The sequence below is a fragment of the Cebidichthys violaceus genome, unplaced genomic scaffold, assembly GCF_023349555.1.
Source record: "Cebidichthys violaceus isolate CVI_PGR_0920_01 unplaced genomic scaffold, fCebVio1.0.p SCAF_353, whole genome shotgun sequence".
NCBI lineage: Eukaryota > Metazoa > Chordata > Actinopteri > Perciformes > Stichaeidae > Cebidichthys > Cebidichthys violaceus.
The window spans coordinates 50-21,032 of record NW_027176543.1 but is presented as its reverse complement, the minus strand read 5'-3'; the positions used below and the strand labels follow the sequence as shown (position 1 = coordinate 21,032).

The following is a 20,983-nucleotide window of genomic DNA, read 5'->3' as shown; positions in this document are numbered from 1 at the left end:
CAAACTTCATCCACTGAATATTTAATTTAAATACATTTAATTCAAACTAAACATTGTTATTAAACAGCTCAGGAATAATAACATAAATCTTCTTCATCAGTTCAAACTGTTATAGAGGAGTTATTGTGTTTCACTCAGACGGGTTTCTAATATTTACAACTTATATAATTATAAAAGTAAAAGTCAACACTCCGGTCAAATCTCTCATGAATATAGTTCAACATATTGTTTGATTTATTTTACATGAAGGCAGCTTGTTAAAACACAATGAAGACACGATGACATCAGTGTCTGCATTCCTTCTGAAGAATCTTTATTTTATATTTCATAACTAGATTTAAAGTGCAGCACATTTACACTCAGTTTAAAGGTTGAAACAGGTTTTAAATATCATGATTTTACTTTTATCTGTTTCTCTCTGATGTTTAAACCACATTTAAAACATCAGAGAAGAGATGAAAGAAACATCCTGATATTATATTATTTATTCTCTATTCATCCTTTATAATCTATTTATTCTACTGTGTTCTCAGGTGCAGCTCCAGAGCCGATTGTGAAGATACCTAAAGAAACAAAGGACTGGTCTCTGCTGCAGTGTGAAGCTCATGGTAATCCTCAACCCGAAGTAGAATGGCAGGACAGTGATGGAAACAGACTTCCTGCTGAAGATCCTCAGGTCTCAGAGAGAGGAGGCAGCTTCTACGTCACTGTTGACATCACTGTGAACAAGACGGACGATTATCACTGTGTAGCGACTCAGAAGACCATCAGCCATCAGATCCACACTAATATTTCTGTATATATCAGTGGTGAGTTTCTTCATATCTACTTTTATAAATATTAGGGGTGTAACGATACACGTAATCGTATTGAACAGTTCGGTACTCGATACGAACCGAACAATACGTTTGAATAATACTGGTGCATTTGGAAAATGCAGAAGCTTAAATTGTGTGAAATCTAATGTTCTCAACATGGCAACATACCCGACATAACAGAGATCATACTGTCTGACACTCCACCACTGAAGAACAACGTTCTACACGCTATGCTAAACTAGCTTAGCATGAAAACCAACAGCAGCACACGCTACAAACTCTCCCCACAGCGTTCAGGGAGCTGCTCCCTACTGATTCAAACAGGACTAAAGGTCTATTTATAGACGCAGGTATGAGACCTACTCATATGGAAAACCATTCTCCAGACCATAACTCCTGCTTCAGAGTTTAAGTATGACCTCATCACCACAATGTACTCCTCACAGTACACTGTGGTGATGAGGTCATACTTAAACTGTGAATACACACAGAGGTGTTTCCTGGTAGTAGTAGTTGACACCATGAAGTCACACTAAGAGTTTCCTGGATCATGTGACCTCCACACAGAACGGTGGAACAGTGCAGCTTCCTGACTGAACCAGTGACGAGTGAAGATGTGCAGATCAATAACTTCAGATTCATAAATCAGGATTCACAGCTCAACGACTCATCAGTCGGTCAGATTCATGAGATGTGTAGTGATCTGAAACAGAAGAACTGTGTTCACTCTGTTGTATTGATGAGAGACGTGAAGCAGGAACCTCTGTGGAGGATGGACCTCACTGATCAGGTGTCCCTAATAAAGTGGACGCTGCTCGTTAAAGACCTTTTCATTTCTGACTTTAATAGAAACACGTTCATGACGTCACTGAGAGATTTGAACGTCTTCTGTTATCAAACGAGAGTAAATAGTTCAACTTTTAAATATGAGATCATCTGTCAGAAGATGATGGATGTTTGATTTGAGCTCTTCACTTTCTCTCTGTCTTTAATTGTCTTCTACTGTTTCTATTGTTTCTATTGTTTCTATTGTGTTCTCAGGTGCAGCTTCAAAGCCGTCTGTCACGTCTCTTGATGAAACAGAAGATGGGATATTGTTACAGTGTGAAGTTCTTGGTGCTTCTTCAGACCTGAGAGTAGAATGGCAGGACAGTGATGGAAACAGACTTCCTGCTGATGAACCAACGTTGTCAGAGAGAGGAGGCAGCTATGACATCATCCTCCAAACTACTGTGACTCAGACCGGTCGCTATCGCTGCGTCACCACAGATCAAACCAACAAACACACTCAGGCTGAGATCTACATGCCTGTTAATGGTGAGATTCTTCTTCTCACTTCATATTTAATTATGTTCTTCATCTTTTATTAGTTTTCAACAATGTTGTCGTTACTGAAGTCAAAGTGAACTGTGATGAAGACTTCACAAGATGAAGAGTCACACATGAATCACATAACGAACCACATGAGAACTCAAAGATGTAGATATGAATAGTTATCTATATGATATGAGACTAGATATCATAGATTTAATATCTCATTAGTGTTTTAAATACTCTTTATTAATATATTGATCTAATATCTATATGATATGAGACTAGATATCATAGATTTAATATCTCATAAGTGTTTTAAATACTCTTTATTAATATATTGATCTAATATCTATATGATATGAGACTAGATATCATAGATTTAATATCTCATTAGTGTTTTAAATACTCTTTATTAATATATTGATCTAATATCTATATGATATGAGACTAGATATCATAGATTTAATATCTCATTAGTGTTTTAAATACTCTTTATTAATATATTGATCTAATATTTATATGATATGAGACGAGATATTATAGATTTAATATCTCATTAGTGTTTTTCTTTTAAAGGCTGAATTATAGTAAAGTGATCCAGACTTCTAGTAGATTCTATTATTTATATTTACTCACTTAGTAATTAAATCCACATTACTTTAATCCACCTGTTAAACTGTGATGATGATGATGATGATGATGATGATGATGATGATGATGATGATGATGATGAAGATGTCTCTTCTCTTTCAGGTTCCTCCACTGGATGGATTGTTATCGTTGTTGCAGTTCTCGTCACTCTTTTTGTTGTTGTTGTTGTTGGTGTTCTTCTGGCTGTGTTCGTATACAAGCCTTATATCACATCAAAATCACAAACAGGTAAGTTTCAAAGTATTTCATGTGTTTCATGTTCAACAGACTCTTGATATCTTCTTCATGTTTCAGAGTTCTGTGATTATTGATCCATGTTGAATTAACCTCAGGTAGAAAACATGAACCTGGATCTGGACCTTTCTGCCCCTTCAGACTAAAACACAACCCCGGAGTTTCAAAATAAAACAGCGGCCATTTAAAACGTCTCTGTTTTAGACACAATGAGTCAAAGTTGAACTAAACTAAGGAACTAAACTAAACCTAACTATACTAACCCAAACTAAACTAACCTTAACTAAACTCAGGAACTAACCCAAACTAAACTCAGAAACTCAAAGTTCTTTTTGTGATTTCTTGTTTGAAACATTTGAAACACAGAAAGATAAATATCTAAAACAAGAAGTCTTTGAGTGTTTTTCACAGATTAAACCTGTAGAAGCTCAACTAGTTGTAGATCCTTCAGACTGAAAAGAATCAAGACAGAAAAGATTTTCATTCTGTTCTTGTTCTTCTGTTTTCTTTCCTGCAGGTTCATCAGGAGACAAAAGTGACGAAGAAAATGATGCCAAGTCAGAAACAAAGCCAATTAACAAAGGAAATGAAGATTAAAGGAGTCAGCCTTTGTTTTTTACACATATATATACTATATATTTATATATATATATATATATATATACAGTATATATATTACAATCATTTAGCAGATGTTTTTATCCATATACATACATGTGTGTGTATCTTTCCAAACAGAGAGCATAAAGTTTTAAATCTTCATCTTAACCTTGTATTAAACCATAACACTGGAACTTAAAACATATTTTCTTCTATAATAACATTCTTTAACTAAACATGAACCAGACTTTAGTTTTCATGTGGAATCATTTAATATGTTTATATTAAATGTTCATAAAGGTCATTCCTGAATATAATCTACAGAATTATATGAGAGAGGAGTTTAATGAATACATATGACTGTAGATTTATTAATAATACATATGACTGTAGATTTATTAATAATAAATATGACTGTAGATTTATTAATGATAAATATTACTGTAGATGTATTCATAATAAATATTACTGTAGATTCATTGATAATAAATATTACTGTAGATTCATTAATAATAAATATTACTGTAGATTTATTAATAATAAATATTACTGTAGATTAATCTAAAGGCTGTTTATCCTCAGGTGAGATGTTACAGAGATGTAAATATAGACGATACTCTAAAGTGCTGTAACACAGAAACATCCCATAATTCCACATGTTCTAGTGGTCCAATAAGAGACCAACAAAGAGTCGGACCGGTCCCATAAAATAATGAGATAAATACTGAAAACAAACAAACGACTCATGAAATCAAACCTACGAGTTCTAAAAGGACCAACGCTTGAAAAGAGACTCGGACCAAAAGCATCAAGTCTCCTTCAGTCATCAGGTGACTTGAAGACTCTGACTGAAGGTCTGAAGAGACTTGTATCTGAATGAAGACCACTTCTTCAGGATCTCCAGATCCTCATGTCCACATGTCCTCATGTCCTCCAGAGAGGACATTTAAACTGATGTGTGAATGTAGTCCATTCACCAGATCTGATCTAAACACACAAACTCTGGACTCCTCAGAGAAATGAGAATCTTTAGCAGATAAAGTGAAACATGATGTGACTCATGCTTTTATTTTGATATTTTGTATTTTGTTTTTGATATTTTGTTTTGATATTTTGGCATTATTTGAACAAGCATGTGCTGCTTCTTGTTATTTCTTTATGTGCTAAACCAGGAACAGTTACTCACTGAAGTACACACTGAAGTACACACTGAAGTACACAGTGAAGTACACGGTGAAGTACTCACTGAAGTACACACTGAAGTACACACTGAAGTACACACTGAAGTACTCACTGAAGTACACAGTGAAGTACACAGTGAAGTACTCACTGAAGTACACACTGAAGTACACAGTGTACTACTCACTGAAGTACACAGTGAAGTACACAGTGAAGTACACAGTGAAGTACTCACTGAAGTACACACTGAAGTACACAGTGTACTACTCACTGAAGTACTCACTGAAGTACACAGTGAAGTACACGGTGAAGTACTCACTGAAGTACACACTGAAGTACACACTGAAGTACACACTGAAGTACTCACTGAAGTACACAGTGAAGTACACAGTGAAGTACTCACTGAAGTACACACTGAAGTACACAGTGTACTACTCACTGAAGTACACAGTGAAGTACACAGTGAAGTACACAGTGAAGTACTCACTGAAGTACACACTGAAGTACACAGTGTACTACTCACTGAAGTACTCACTGAAGTACACAGTGAAGTACACGGTGAAGTACTCACTGAAGTACACACTGAAGTACACACTGAAGTACACACTGAAGTACTCACTGAAGTACACAGTGAAGTACACAGTGAAGTACTCACTGAAGTACACACTGAAGTACACAGTGTACTACTCACTGAAGTACACAGTGAAGTACACAGTGAAGTACACAGTGTACTACTCACTGAAGTACACAGTGTAGTACTCACTGAAGTACACAGTGTAGTACTCACTGAAGTACACAGTGAAGTACTCACTGAGTGTCCAGTTTATGAGGGACAGCAGCTGTGACGCAGTGACTCCTTCATGAAGGTTCTCGTGTCTCTTTCAGAGAACTGGACTTCTGATGCTTCAACTCTTCATGATGTTCATGTTTCTTCATCACTTTGAATAAAACATGAATCATGTTGCTGATGTTTCTGTGTTTTAATAAAAGAAACAAACTACAAACAAATATATAAATACAATATATTTATCTATATATCTATATGTATGCTGTGTATATATATATAGATAGATAGATAGATAGATAGATAGATAGATAGATAGATATGTATATCTTCACTGACCTCCATGATGCCACCTGACATTAAATAATAACTCGTTGAGTCTTCATAAAATAAATGACGTCACATGAAAACACTCAGAGATCTCTTATTTAAATAATGAATATTCTCATTCTTTATTTCCTCTGACTGTAAAATAAATCATTTATTTAAATTCATCACGCTGACTCAGCCTGTTAGAGGTTATGAAAACATGATTATTATGTTTTTATATTTAAAACTAATCAGTTCATTTTATCTGTTCAAACTCAAACTGGACTCCTGATGATCCTTTAATTCATTTTACATTATTATTTATATTTTTCTGTAAATGTTGCTTTTGTGTGATATTAAATTAAATATAATAAATGATTTAATCAGAGGAAAACTTTCCTCTTTAATTAAATGTTCTTCAGTTTGATGGTTTTTAATCATTCAATGATTTTTCTTATGAAAAAAAAATGAGTTTAAATATTTTTGAGAAAACTCTTTGAACATGAAGTCTCTCTGTGTCCCATAAAATATAAATATGAATTATCTACTATAAATATGAATATAAATGATTTATTTACTCTGATTGTTGTTTGTCAGTGAAGTTGTTTTAGTCTCAATCCTCAACAGCATGGCGCCCTCTGGTGTCTAGAGACTGAACACACACACACACACACACACACACACACACACACACACACACACACACACACACACACACACACCCACACACACACATAGACACACACACACGCACTTACACGCGCGCGCACACACACACACACACACGCGCACACACACACGCACACACACACACAAACACGTCACACACACACACATAGACACACGTAGTTTGACTTCCGGTCGACTTCAACAACGATGATGATGAACGTGTTTCTTCTCGCGTGCCTCTGTCTCCTGACTCGGTCTGTGACGACTTCTGATGGACACGGTGAGGATATATAAATATATAACTATGTATATATATATATGTATAATCATTAGTCATTATATATATGTATGTATGTGTGATGCTGGTCGCTGATTGATGATTGATTATTGATTATTGGTTATTGGTTATTGGTTATTGGTTGTTGATCAGCCTCATCGCGCTTCCTTCAGTCGTTCTTAGAGCTGCAGCGTTTCTCGGGGCGTCGACCTCCTGCAGAGAAACAGAGCTGATCATATCCACACACAAGTATTCACATATAACTGCAGTACAAGTACTAATACCTCTCTGAGGAATACTACACTACCAGTACAAGTACTAATACCTCTCTGAGAAATACTACACTACCAGTACAAGTACTAATACCTCTCTGAGGAATACTACACTACCAGTGAAAGTACTGCGTTTAAAACCTGCAGTAAAATGATATAAATGTATTTAAAGTATTGATCGATCAGTAACATGTTTTCATATTCTATCAGATGTTTATGGATTAATATTCCTGCTGCATTAATGTGTTGCATGTTAACTCTTTCATATCCGGTTGGCTGGTTAATAATAATGTTAGTAATGTTCATAGTTATTATAATTTTAATAATAATGACAAAGAATAATAAAATAATAATTAAAGCTGCAAGCAGCATTGATCGGGCCCTCGCAACGTCACACACGTCGAGGGTACTGGCAGGACTCTGGTTGATGCGGCAATGCATTTCTGTGACCATCATACACTGCATGCACAAGTTAGATGATATTTCCTGCGTCGACCAGCAGCAAAGCAAGACCATGTTTATATTTAGATATTTAGATCAGAGAAGTCTTTTTCTCATGGTGTGCCCACAAACCCTGTTTGGGCCGCTGTTATTAAAGAATTCTGTTTACGTCCGTGGTTGCCAGTAGGTGGCGCTATGACTATGAGTTAATATTGGCATGCAGAAGTCCTAAAATCACGACAGCAATCAAGCATGTCAAGTTTGGGGCAGTTTTGACAAAGTAAGGTTGAGTTACAAAAGCTTGATGGATGATGGCGAATCATGTAAAATTGCCGCGACACCAAGTCCATGTTATCCGATGAAACATCAAGCTTTTAGTAACTTTTAATCGTTAAGGTCTTTAGGTTGTTCTGACCAAATTCTAAGCTGATCGGATTATTTCCCTAGGAGGAGTTCGTAGTGCAGCACCTGGAAAAGGAAATAAAACCACAAGAAATTCATACAAAATTAGAAATGGCTGACTTCCAGTTAGGTTTAGAGCATGGACCTTTAAGACTTTTTTTTAAATCCACATGTGAAACATCTGCTTACCAAATGTTATACATCTAGGTGAAACGTACTGCGAGGGCTGCATCGTCGAAATATTGTAGGGGGCGCTATCGAGCCGAGTTGCCACTCTGAAGCATTAAAATCACATCAGATAACTACATTCAGGATTTTAAATGTGTGTGACAAGTTTGATTTTGTTTTGAGTATTTTTAGCCCCTCAAAAACACCTTTGTTTTTCATGGCAAGGAATGCGTCGCCACGGCAACGGCATTTCACGAAACAACAAGCTTTGAGTAACTTTTAATCACAAAGGTCTTTAGATTGTTCTGACCAAATTCTAAGTTGATCTGATTAATTCCCTGGGAGGTGTTCGTTAAAGTAGAGCGCCTGGAAATTGCAAAAACGACACCAGAAATTGAGACTAAATTCAAAATGGCTGACTTCCGGTTTGGTTTAGGGCATGGCCCCAAGAGACTTTTATTTAAGTCCACATGTGATACATGTGCCTACCAAATTTTGTTAATCTATGTGAAACGTACTGCGAGGGCTGCTTCGTCGAAATTTTGTAGGGGGCGCTATTGAGCCGATTTAACACTCTGATTGAATAAAATCATATTATAGAACTACATTTTGGCCTTGTGATCTGTGTGTCAAGTTTGCTTGTGTTTCGAGCTTTTTTAACCTCTCCAAATGACCATCGTTTTTCACGGCGAAGACTGCGTTACCACGGCAACGGCGTTCGACGAAACATCAAAAGCTTAGAGAACTGGCATTATGAACTTCTTACATTTGTGTGGAACAAATTTGATGTTGATCTGATTTTCCAACTAAGAGAAACAAGCCAAAGTATAAAGACTTTAACTTACTGTTGCCAGTAGGTGGCGCTATGACTATGATTAAAAATTGGCTTGCAGATGTCTTCAGGCCTGGAGTTTAATCAAACATGTGAAATCTGGTAAAGATCTGATGATGCGGAGTCGAGTTACATCAGTTTATTCGTTCATGGCGAAGGATCGAAATTTGCAGAGCTGCCACGTCGCCACGCTTCGACAACTTCCTACAATTTTCACAATGAAGCATTATCAAGGTCTTAAGGCTTTTGTGACAAAATTTGAGAGGGATCCGATTAATCTGTGAGCAGTAGGGTGTCAAAGTACACAACCTATGACTTCCTGTTGCCACTAGGTGGCGCTATTACTATGATTCTAAATTGTCATATACATGTGTTCAGGGTCAGGATGTTATGACATATGAGAAATTTGGAGCAGATTAGGCAATGTACAGCCGAGTTACAACAACTTCCTGTTTCATGGCGAATGGTGTTTTTTTGCCGCCACGCCACGGACACATAGTTCGATAACTTTTTGATCTTTGAGTATCGTTTCACTGCCAAGGTCTCAAGAGCATACTGACCAAATCTGAAGGCAATCGGGTTTAATCTCTAGGAGGAGTTCGTTAAAGTACGGCGCCTTGAAACGGTCCAAAAACGTCATAAAATTCAAAATGGCCGACTTCCTGTTTGGTTTAGGATATACCTCCTTTTGACTTTTTTGTACGTCCCATCACGTTCCACATACCTACCAAATTTCATACAGTTAGGTGAAACCCAAAGTTGGGGCTACTCTGTAGGGGGCGCTATCGAGCCAAAATGTCATGCCGCAGCTGGACACCCCAATAATACTGGAATTTTCACCACGATTGAATTTTGTGCCAAATTTCAAAAGATTCCCAGTATCCCAAGCACCTCCTTTTTGCGATGAAACTGGTACGATAATAATAATAATAATAATAATTAAAGCTGCAAGCAGCATTGATCGGGCCCTCGCAACTTCACGCACGTCGAGGGTACTGGCAGGACTCTGGTTGACGCGGCCATGCATTTCTGTGACCATCATACATTGCATGCACGAGTTAAACAGTATTTCCTGCCTCAACCAGCAGCGTAGCAAGATCATGTTGCCAGGTCTTAAGCCTCAAATGTTTTGAGTGTACCTCCGATACAATCATAAATGTAAGCCTGTTAAGATCATTAAGAAAATGAATGTGTGAATGTGTGAATGTGTTTATAAAATAACAGGCCGTCAGTTTACTGGGATGGGGTTCAACTCCCTGCAGTGTCCTGCTGATTGTATTTGAACTTACATGAAAGTTAACAGAACAGTATTGTCATTTGCTTTTACTTTAACACTTTAATTTAACACTGTTTTCATTTTAAGCTCTTCTATAACTTTAGATTGTAGTGTGAAGCATTCATTGTAACATTTAACGTGATTTTCATGTAGAAGCTCTGGACAGATCATTTATACTAATGCCCACTGACATGGTTTGAGAACCACTGTTGTCTAACTTTTGTTCTCCATGCATCTTAGTTTGCACATATTTAGATCAGAGAAGTCTTTTTCTCATGGTGTGCCCACGAACCTTTAAAATAAATTCAGTGTTTGGGCTGCTGTAATTAAAGAATCCTGCTTACTTCTGTGGTTGCCAGTAGGTGGTGCTATGACTATGAGTTAATATTGGCATGCAAAAGTCCTAAAATCATGACGGTAATCAAGCATGTCAAGTTTGGGACCGTTTTGTCAAAGTACAGTTGAGTTACAACAACTTGGTGGATGATGGCGAACCATGTAAAATGGCTGCTACACCAAGTCCATGTTATCCGATGAAACATCAAGCTTTTAGTAACTTTTAATCGCTACGGTCTTTAGATTGTTCTGACCAAATTCTAAGTTGATCGGATTAATTCCCTAGGAGGAGTTCGTAGTACAGCACATGGAAATGGAAAAAAACAGGAGAAATTCATACAAAATTCAAAATGGCTGACTTCCGGTTGGGTTTAGAGCATGAACCCCTAAGAATTTTTGTTAAGTCTACATGTGATACATCTGCTTACCAAATTTTATACAGCTAGGTGAAACGTACTGCGAGGGCTGCATCGTCAAAAAATTGTAGGGGGCGCTATCGAGCCAACTTGCCGCTCTGAAGCATTAAAATGACATCAGATAACTACATTCAGGATTTTAAATGTGTTTGACAAGTTTAGTTACGTTTTGAGCATTTTTTGCCCCTCAAAAACACTTTTGTTTTTCGTGGCGAAGAATGCGTCGCCACGGCAACGGCCTTTCACGAAACAACAACCTTTGAGTAACTTTTGATCACAAAGATCTTTAGATTGTACTGACCAAATTTGAAGTCGATCTGATTAATTCCCTAGTAGGAGTTCGTTAAAGTAGAGCCCCTGGAAATGTCTAAAACGACACTAGAAATTCATACAAATTTCAAAATGGCTGACTTCCGGTTGGGTTTAGGGCATGGCCCCAAGAGACTTTTATTTAAGTCCACATGTGATACATGTGCCTACCAAATTTTGTTAATCTATGTGAAACGTACTGCGAGGGCTGCTTCGTCGAAATTTTGTAGGGGGCGCTATTCAGCCGATTAACACTCTGATTGAATAAAATCATATTATAGAACTACATTTTGGCCTTGTGATCTGTGTGTCAAGTTTGCTTGTGTTTCGAGCTTTTTTAACCTCTCCAAATGACCATCGTTTTTCACGGCGAAGACTGCGTTACCACGGCAACGGCGTTCGATGAAACATCAAAAGCTTAGAGAACTGGCATTATGAACTTCTTACATTTGTGTGGAACAAATTTGATGTTGATCTGATTTTCCAACTAAGAGAAACAAGCCAAAGTATAAAGACTTTAACTTACTGTTGCCAGTAGGTGGCGCTATGACTATGATTCAAAATTGTCATATACATGTGTTCAGGGTCAGGATGTTATGACATCTGAGAAATTTGGAGCAGATTAGGCAATGTACAGCCGAGTTACAACAACTTCCTGTTTCATGGCGAATGGTGTTTTTTTGCCGCCACGCCACGGACACAAAGTTCGATAACTTTTTAATCTTTTAGTATCGTTTCACTGCCAAGGTCTCAAGAGCATACTGACCAAATCTGAAGGCAATCGGGTTTAATCTCTTGGAGGAGTTCGTTAAAGTAGAGCGCCTGGAAATTGAAAAAACAACACTAGAAATTCAGACTAAATTCAAAATGGCTGACTTCCGGTTGGGTTTAGGGCATGGCCCCAAGAGACTTTTATTTAAGTCCACATGTGATACATGTGCCTACCAAATTTTGTTAATCTATGTGAAACGTACTGCGAGGGCTGCTTCGTCGAAATATTGTAGGGGGCGCTATTGAGCCGATTTAACACTCTGATTGAATAAAATCATATTATAGAACTACATTTTGGCCTTGTGATCTGTGTGTCAAGTTTGCTTGTGTTTCGAGCTTTTTTAACCTCTCCAAATGACCATAGTTTTTCACGGCGAAGACTGCGTTACCACGGCAACGGCGTTCGACAAAACATCAAAAGCTTAGAGAACTGGCATTATGAACTTCTTACATTTGTGTGGAACAAATTTGATGTTGATCTGATTTTCCAACTAAGAGAAACAAGCCAAAGTATAAAGACTTTAACTTACTGTTGCCAGTAGGTGGCGCTATGACTATGATTCAAAATTGTCATATACATGTGTTCAGGGTCAGGATGTTATGACATCTGAGAAATTTGGAGCAGATTAGGCAATGTACAGCCGAGTTACAACAACTTCCTGTTTCATGGCGAATGGTGTTTTTTTGCCGCCACGCCACGGACACAAAGTTCGATAACTTTTTAATCTTTTAGTATCGTTTCACTGCCAAGGTCTCAAGAGCATACTGACCAAATCTGAAGGCAATCGGGTTTAATCTCTTGGAGGAGTTCGTTAAAGTAGAGCGCCTGGAAATTGAAAAAACAACACTAGAAATTCAGACTAAATTCAAAATGGCTGACTTCCGGTTGGGTTTAGGGCATGGCCCCAAGAGACTTTTATTTAAGTCCACATGTGATACATGTGCCTACCAAATTTTGTTAATCTATGTGAAACGTACTGCGAGGGCTGCTTCGTCGAAATTTTGTAGGGGGCGCTATTGAGCCGATTTAACACTCTGATTGAATAAAATCATATTATAGAACTACATTTTGGCCTTGTGATCTGTGTGTCAAGTTTGCTTGTGTTTCGAGCTTTTTTAACCTCTCCAAATGACCATCGTTTTTCACGGCGAAGACTGCGTTACCACGGCAACGGCGTTCGACGAAACATCAAAAGCTTAGAGAACTGGCATTATGAACTTCTTACATTTGTGTGGAACAAATTTGATGTTGATCTGATTTTCCAACTAAGAGAAACAAGCCAAAGTATAAAGACTTTAACTTACTGTTGCCAGTAGGTGGCGCTATGACTATGATTCAAAATTGTCATATACATGTGTTCAGGGTCAGGATGTTATGACATCTGAGAAATTTGGAGCAGATTAGGCAATGTACAGCCGAGTTACAACAACTTCCTGTTTCATGGCGAATGGTGTTTTTTTGCCGCCACGCCACGGACACAAAGTTCGATAACTTTTTAATCTTTTAGTATCGTTTCACTGCCAAGGTCTCAAGAGCATACTGACCAAATCTGAAGGCAATCGGGTTTAATCTCTTGGAGGAGTTCGTTAAAGTAGAGCGCCTGGAAATTGAAAAAACAACACTAGAAATTCAGACTAAATTCAAAATGGCTGACTTCCGGTTGGGTTTAGGGCATGGCCCCAAGAGACTTTTATTTAAGTCCACATGTGATACATGTGCCTACCAAATTTTGTTAATCTATGTGAAACGTACTGCGAGGGCTGCTTCGTCGAAATATTGTAGGGGGCGCTATTGAGCCGATTTAACACTCTGATTGAATAAAATCATATTATAGAACTACATTTTGGCCTTGTGATCTGTGTGTCAAGTTTGCTTGTGTTTCGAGCTTTTTTAACCTCTCCAAATGACCATCGTTTTTCACGGCGAAGACTGCGTTACCACGGCAACGGCGTTCGACAAAACATCAAAAGCTTAGAGAACTGGCATTATGAACTTCTTACATTTGTGTGGAACAAATTTGATGTTGATCTGATTTTCCAACTAAGAGAAACAAGCCAAAGTATAAAGACTTTAACTTACTGTTGCCAGTAGGTGGCGCTATGACTATGATTCAAAATTGTCATATACATGTGTTCAGGGTCAGGATGTTATGACATCTGAGAAATTTGGAGCAGATTAGGCAATGTACAGCCGAGTTACAACAACTTCCTGTTTCATGGCGAATGGTGTTTTTTTGCCGCCACGCCACGGACACAAAGTTCGATAACTTTTTAATCTTTTAGTATCGTTTCACTGCCAAGGTCTCAAGAGCATACTGACCAAATCTGAAGGCAATCGGGTTTAATCTCTTGGAGGAGTTCGTTAAAGTAGAGCGCCTGGAAATTGAAAAAACAACACTAGAAATTCAGACTAAATTCAAAATGGCTGACTTCCGGTTGGGTTTAGGGCATGGCCCCAAGAGACTTTTATTTAAGTCCACATGTGATACATGTGCCTACCAAATTTTGTTAATCTATGTGAAACGTACTGCGAGGGCTGCTTCGTCGAAATTTTGTAGGGGGCGCTATTGAGCCGATTTAACACTCTGATTGAATAAAATCATATTATAGAACTACATTTTGGCCTTGTGATCTGTGTGTCAAGTTTGCTTGTGTTTCGAGCTTTTTTAACCTCTCCAAATGACCATCGTTTTTCACGGCGAAGACTGCGTTACCACGGCAACGGCATTCGACGAAACATCAAAAGCTTAGAGAACTGGCATTATGAACTTCTTACATTTGTGTGGAACAAATTTGATGTTGATCTGATTTTCCAACTAAGAGAAACAAGCCAAAGTATAAAGACTTTAACTTACTGTTGCCAGTAGGTGGCGCTATGACTATGATTCAAAATTGGCTTGCAGATGTCTTCAGGCCTGGAGTTTAATCAAACATGTGAAATCTGGTAAAGATCTGATGATGCGGAGTCGAGTTACATCAGTTTATTGACTTTTTTGTACGTCCCATCACGTTCCACAAACCTACCAAATTTCATACAGCTAGGTCAAACCCAAAGTTGGGGCTACTCTGTAGGGGGCGCTATCGAGCCAAAATGTCATGCCGCAGCTGGACACCCCAATAATACTGGAATTTTCACCACGATTGAATTTTGTGCCAAATTTCAAAAGATTCCCAGTATCCCAAGCACCTCCTTTTTGCGATGAAACTGGTACGATAATAATAATAATAATAATAATAATAATAATAATAATAATAATAATAAAAAACATTAGAATAACAATAGGTCCTCCGCTCCGACTACGTCGGTGCTCGGGCCCTAATAATAATAAAAAACATTAGAATAACAATAGGTCCTCCGCTCCGACTACGTCGGTGCTCGGGCCCTAATAATAATAATAATAATAATAATAAAAAACATTAGAATAACAATAGGTCCTCCGCTCCGACTACGTCGGTGCTTGGGCTTTAATAATAAAAAACATTAGAATAACAATAGGTCCTCCACTCCGACTACGTCGGTGCTCGGGCCCTAAATATGGTAAAGTCTACTCCAAGGTGCTGGAAAGGAGGGTTCGGCCGATAGTCGAACCTCGGATTGAAGAGGAACAATGCGGATTCCGTCCTGGCCGTGGAACAACGGACCAGCTCTTCACTCTCGCAAGGATCCTGGAGGGGGCTTGGGAATACGCCCATCCGGTCTACATGTGTTTTGTGGACCTGGAGAAGGCGTATGACCGGGTCCCCCGGGAGATACTGTGGGAGGTGCTGCGGGAGTATGGGGTGAGGGGGCCACTTCTGGGGGCCATCCCATCCCTGTATGCCCAAAGCGAGAGCTGTGTCCGGGTTCTCGGCAGTAAGTCGGACTCATTTCCGGTGAGGGTTGACTTCCGCCAGGGCTGCGCTTTTGTCACCAATCCTGTTTGTGGTATTCATGGACAGGATATCGAGGCGTAGTCGTGGGGAGGAGTGTTTACAGTTCGGTGGGCTGAGGATTGCATCGCTGCTGTTTGCAGATGATGTGGTCCTGATGTCTTCATCGGGCTGTGACCTCCAGCACTCACTGGATCGGTTCGCAGCCGAGTGTGAAGCAGTTGGGATGAGGATCAGCACCTCTAAATCTGAGGCCATGGTTCTCAGCAGGAAACCGGTGGATTGCCCACTCCGGGTAGGGAATGAGTCCTTACCCCAAGTGAAGGAGTTCAAGTACCTCGGGGTCTTGTTCGCGAGTGAGGGAACAATGGAACGTGAGATTGGCCGGATAATCGGAGCAGCTGGGGCGGTATTGCAGTCGCTCTACCGCACCGTTGTGACGAAAAGAGAGTTGAGCCGCAAGGCAAAGCTCTCTATCTACCGGGTGATCTTCGTTCCTACCCTCACCTGTGGTCATGTGAACTGGGTCATGACCGAAAGAATTAGATCGCGGGTACAAGCGGCTGAAATGGGTTTCCTCAGGAGGGTGGCTGGCATCTCCCTTAGAGATAGGGTGAGAAGTTTGGTCATCTGTGAGGGACTCGGAGTAGAGCCGCTGCTCCTTTAGCGTGGAACAGAGCCAGTTGAGGTGGTTCGGGCATCTGGTGAGGATGCCACCTGGGCGCCTCTTCTAGGGAGGTGTTCCAGGCACGAACCGGCTGGGAGGAGACCCCCGAGGGAGGCCCAGGACCAGGTGGAGGGACTATATCTCCAAACTGGTCCTGGGAGCGCCTCGGGATCCCCCAGTCAGAGCTGAGCTGATGTGGCACCGGGAAAGGGAAGTTTGGGGTCCACCTGCTGGAGCTGTTGCCCCCGAGACCCGATCCCGGATAAGCGGTTGAAGATGAGATGAGATGAGATGAGAGATGTGTGTATAAACTGAGTGTATAAAGTGTTGTAGAGCTCTAATCACATCATCACATGAACATAACTATTGTTGGCTGTGCTGCAGACTCACCACTGTTAATGAATACTCAGCTGGGTTTGTCATGTGACTTGCAGGTGAAACATTTTTTCAATCAAATTTTGGACGAGTGCTTTTGTCCTAAATGTGTTAAATACATATAAATATAAGTCACCGTCTTAAAGGTGAAGCTGCTCTCACGGTCAGGTGTTTGTTCAATCCGTTAGAATAGTTGATGACTTCAAAACTTTGAATTATTTTAGTCAAAATATCCTCAAAATTCACTGTTATTGAAGTTTAAAATTAACATTTTTAATAAGCTTAAAACAAATTTGTAGCCAAGGAACAAGTCTCTTTATAAAACTGCAACTTCAATAGAAACACGAGGAAAAAGAAAATGAATTTAAGCAAAAAAACAAACAACAAAAGGACCTTTAATGTGAGTAATTTATGCTTTTTGTGCTCCTTGTCCGACTGAGGACTCACTTCCATTCATCGCCTCTTTTATTGTCTTTCTGGTGGAGTGTGTGTGATTATAGGCTGTACAAATAAACTTGAGTTGTGCAGTTGATGTTCTTTCTCTCCAGCGTTCCCCGTCGACGCCGATGAAAGCGGCCCGTGATTGATTCCTTTTAAAATGGTGGTGAAGTGGAACAAACGTTCGAGGCCTCCGCAAAGAGTTGCCGACATCGTGACCCTCCGGGACCGACGCAGCGCAGCTTAAAGTTAAAGGTCCACTTGTGTTCTGCGGGAGTTTCACGCTTCATTTCCCTCGTTCCTCATTCAGCTGAATGTTTTTAGCGGCAGGTCAACTGAGCTGAACTGCAGAGTCGTTACAGTGAACGAAACCTCAGGAACCTTTTTGACTCACGTTAACATTTACAGCTGCAGACGGGTCCACAGGCCTTTTGATCACCCCAAAATAAAGACACATCCTCAGTAAATTAATTAAATTAAATATTATATTCATCACAGATTACCTTTTATACACGAGGCCTATTTGCAGGCCTCAGCTAGAATAAAGATAAGAAATACCTAATTAAGTGTATAATTAAATAAAAAAATAAAATAAAATAAAAAAAGAATAATTTTTTTTTTAATATATTTTTGAGATGAGAAAAATGATGGAACTATCAGAATACATGTTACAGGTTCACATAAGATAAGGATGGAACACAGCACAACTTGGAAAACTCAAAAGCTCGCCCTGGAAAAACTTTTAGGATATTGTTTTTTGGAAAGTATGGAAATCCAAGACTTTAAATATGCTGAGCTCTTAGAACAACTGATATAGGCTCTATATACACAGCTATACATAGATACAGTGAAACATTTATAAAATATAGAGCATATAAAATTAAAAAACTGATCAAATATTCCAATATTCGAATAAAAAAATATTTTTTTAATTCAAAAACACTCTATATCACTTCTATGTATCACTCCTGATGTTCAATGAATCAAAAGACAGAAGATTGGACCTTTATTGAGTGTTTTAAGCTCTTTCTAAGCCCTTTTTAGTTGTTTAGTTTAAGGTCAAATACTGCTTCAGATTCAGCCCACTCTCTCTGCTTAGACTGTATCTCAGCCCCCCCTTTCTCCGATTTTCACCATTGAGACCTCCTTCGAACCGTAGGAGCCAATAGAATTGCCTGGAATTGAAAGCTAGATGATTGACAGCACTATTAGCCAATAAAGCTCAAAAACGTCCCATCTGATGGCAGATCTGAAATCTGATTTGCTGAGCTTCCAACCCTCCCAAGAATCCGAGGAGTGTCGGAGAGACACGAATCGAACGGATTCACACGGAGCACCAGCAGCTGAACAAACATGCATTGGAAGTACGGAGATATTCCATTTTTTCGCTGAGATTCGACCAAAAGTAAGTACAATATTCGATGAAAGCTGTGTGACTTTTTGTGTTCGAAGCTGAATATCTCTGCGATGGTTTACCGGAGAGAGAAATGGAAGATATGTCCGTAATCTCCGTCAGGCGGACATGCTTTTTCATGCTGCATGTTTGTAGGTAGCACGTTGCTAACGGAGTGTAGCAGCTGTTTTCTCCGGTCTTTTCCAGTCATATCGAGTATGATTTATGACATTTTGTTATTTGTTTGCTTGGCTGATGGGAGATGTGTTTGTCTCATGTAGAAGTGACCGAGTTCATGTTGTTCCCAGGACGCTGAGGTTTCTGCAGAACTATAACATCACTATATTCGTTCTTCGTGGGTTCTCTGCCAGTTACTTTTAACACAAAACTCTCTAAGTTTTGATGTACTCTGCGTCCAAATGGGGGACCTACGGGTGTATCTGGTTTTAATCTGCATATTCACTTCACTATTGCATGAGACAAAGGAAAGCAACAACGTTGTATTTTTGGACATATTTTAAAACATTTTTTGACGGTGACGAGAGACAGGAAGTGTGTGGAAAGAGAGTAGGGCAATAACACACAGCAGGCTGGAAATCCAACCATTTGGATAATCGTTCATGCCGCACAGCTACTGAGTCGCCTGAAAGAAAACCCCAAAAATATTAACGTCTGAGAAGTTTGGATCTGAGAAATTTTTGGTCATTTTTACGTGAAAAAATGGGTCCAAAACAGCCCTAAAAATGAATCAAATAAAATAATGAATTTGATTAATTAATTAAATGTTAAAAAGAGTATTTTTCTGTTGATTTATTAATCATTTTAAAAAAAAATTGAAATTAATACATTTTTTAAATGGAGTCACATGAGGAGAAAGTCATTTAAAATGAGACATTAAGAAAACATAAACGTGATGAATAATAACCTTTATTTATGCAGCGCTGTAACGGTCTTTTGGCCTGACTTCATTGTTGTTGTTACTTGCTTCGGGGTTAATTTGCCGCGACTCCCGAGAGAGACGAGAGGCAGCCTGAAGGACACGTGTGTGTGTGTGTGTGTGTGTGTGTGTGTGTGTGTGTGTGTGTGTGTGTGCGCGCGCGTGTGCGCGCGTTTACACAGTCACATTGTGGGGTCCTGTCTTCCTTCAGTAGATGAAATGCCCCATAATGTAAATCCTTACAGTTTAGGATTGGGACTTTAGGATTAGGTTAGGTTAGGTTAAGGTTAGGTTAGGTTACGTTACGTTAAGGTTACGTTAAGGTTACGTTACGTTAAGGTTAGGTTAGGTTAGGTTAAGGTTAGGTTAGGTTACGTTAGGTTAATGTTATGTCATCTAATGTCATTTGAAAGTGACTGTGTGTGTTTGCAAAGGATAAAAAGTTACTGCTGGGTAGTTTGATATGTAATAATGCATCGTATTTCATAAACTGATGTTTTGCATGTAAAAAGAAGTAACCTTCAAAGTAACTAGTAACTAAAGCGGTTACATAAATGTGTTTGACATAAAATGAAAAAAGACAAACTCAAGTAAGAAGCAGCTTAAAATGGTCCCAAAGTACAGAACGGTTCCTCTCCGGCGCTGGAGAAGAAGAAGAAGAAGAAGAAGTTAATAATTAAAACCTGGTGTCTCGTCTCTCTCAGATCTGAGGAACAGCTCGGCGGTGTTCTGGGAGGGCGGAGTCAGCGGTGGATACCAGGCCTTGTTATTGGACGAGGACCAGGGATGGCTGCTGGTCGGAGGGAAGGACCACATCTACCTGCTGAGGCCGGACAGCCTGGACCTGCCCACGCACACGGTGAGAACATCAGAGAACATTACAAATCAGTTGAAAAACAATCCGGACCACCAGACCTGTCTGACTGACGGTGTTTTATCTTCTCCATCAGATCCACTGGCCGGCTGCCAGAGAACATGTGGAGCACTGCTGTCTGGCAGGGAAAAGTCCGGAGGTAAATAAATGAGGCAACGAACGTCTTTCTTTATGTCTCACTTTTAGGATTAAAGATCAAGCAGACTGGGGTGAAAGGAACCAGTTGAAGTGAAGGATACTCAAGTTGACGGCAACTACGCTTGTTGCTGTACTCGCAATAAAATATTTTCGAGTAAAATGCCAATACTTCATCAATACAGCTGTGAACATGTAAACAAAAGTGAAACCTAATTCAGTCATCCACCGCGGCA

The 20,983-nt window shown here is 39.3% G+C and overlaps 2 long non-coding RNA genes across 2 annotated transcripts; both read left to right on the top strand.

Moving 5' to 3' along the window:
* Positions 1-1,864: 1,864 nt before the first annotated feature.
* On the top strand, positions 1,865-3,617 carry LOC137883957 (uncharacterized). Its single transcript, XR_011104687.1, has 3 exons — positions 1,865-2,135; positions 2,886-3,011; positions 3,535-3,617. It is a non-coding gene; the product is annotated as an uncharacterized lncRNA (long non-coding RNA).
* Positions 3,618-17,457: 13,840 nt separating this feature from the next.
* On the top strand, positions 17,458-20,769 carry LOC137883958 (uncharacterized). The gene is made up of 3 exons (XR_011104688.1): positions 17,458-17,663; positions 20,443-20,597; positions 20,689-20,769. It is a non-coding gene; the product is annotated as an uncharacterized lncRNA (long non-coding RNA).
* Positions 20,770-20,983: the final 214 nt, after the last annotated feature.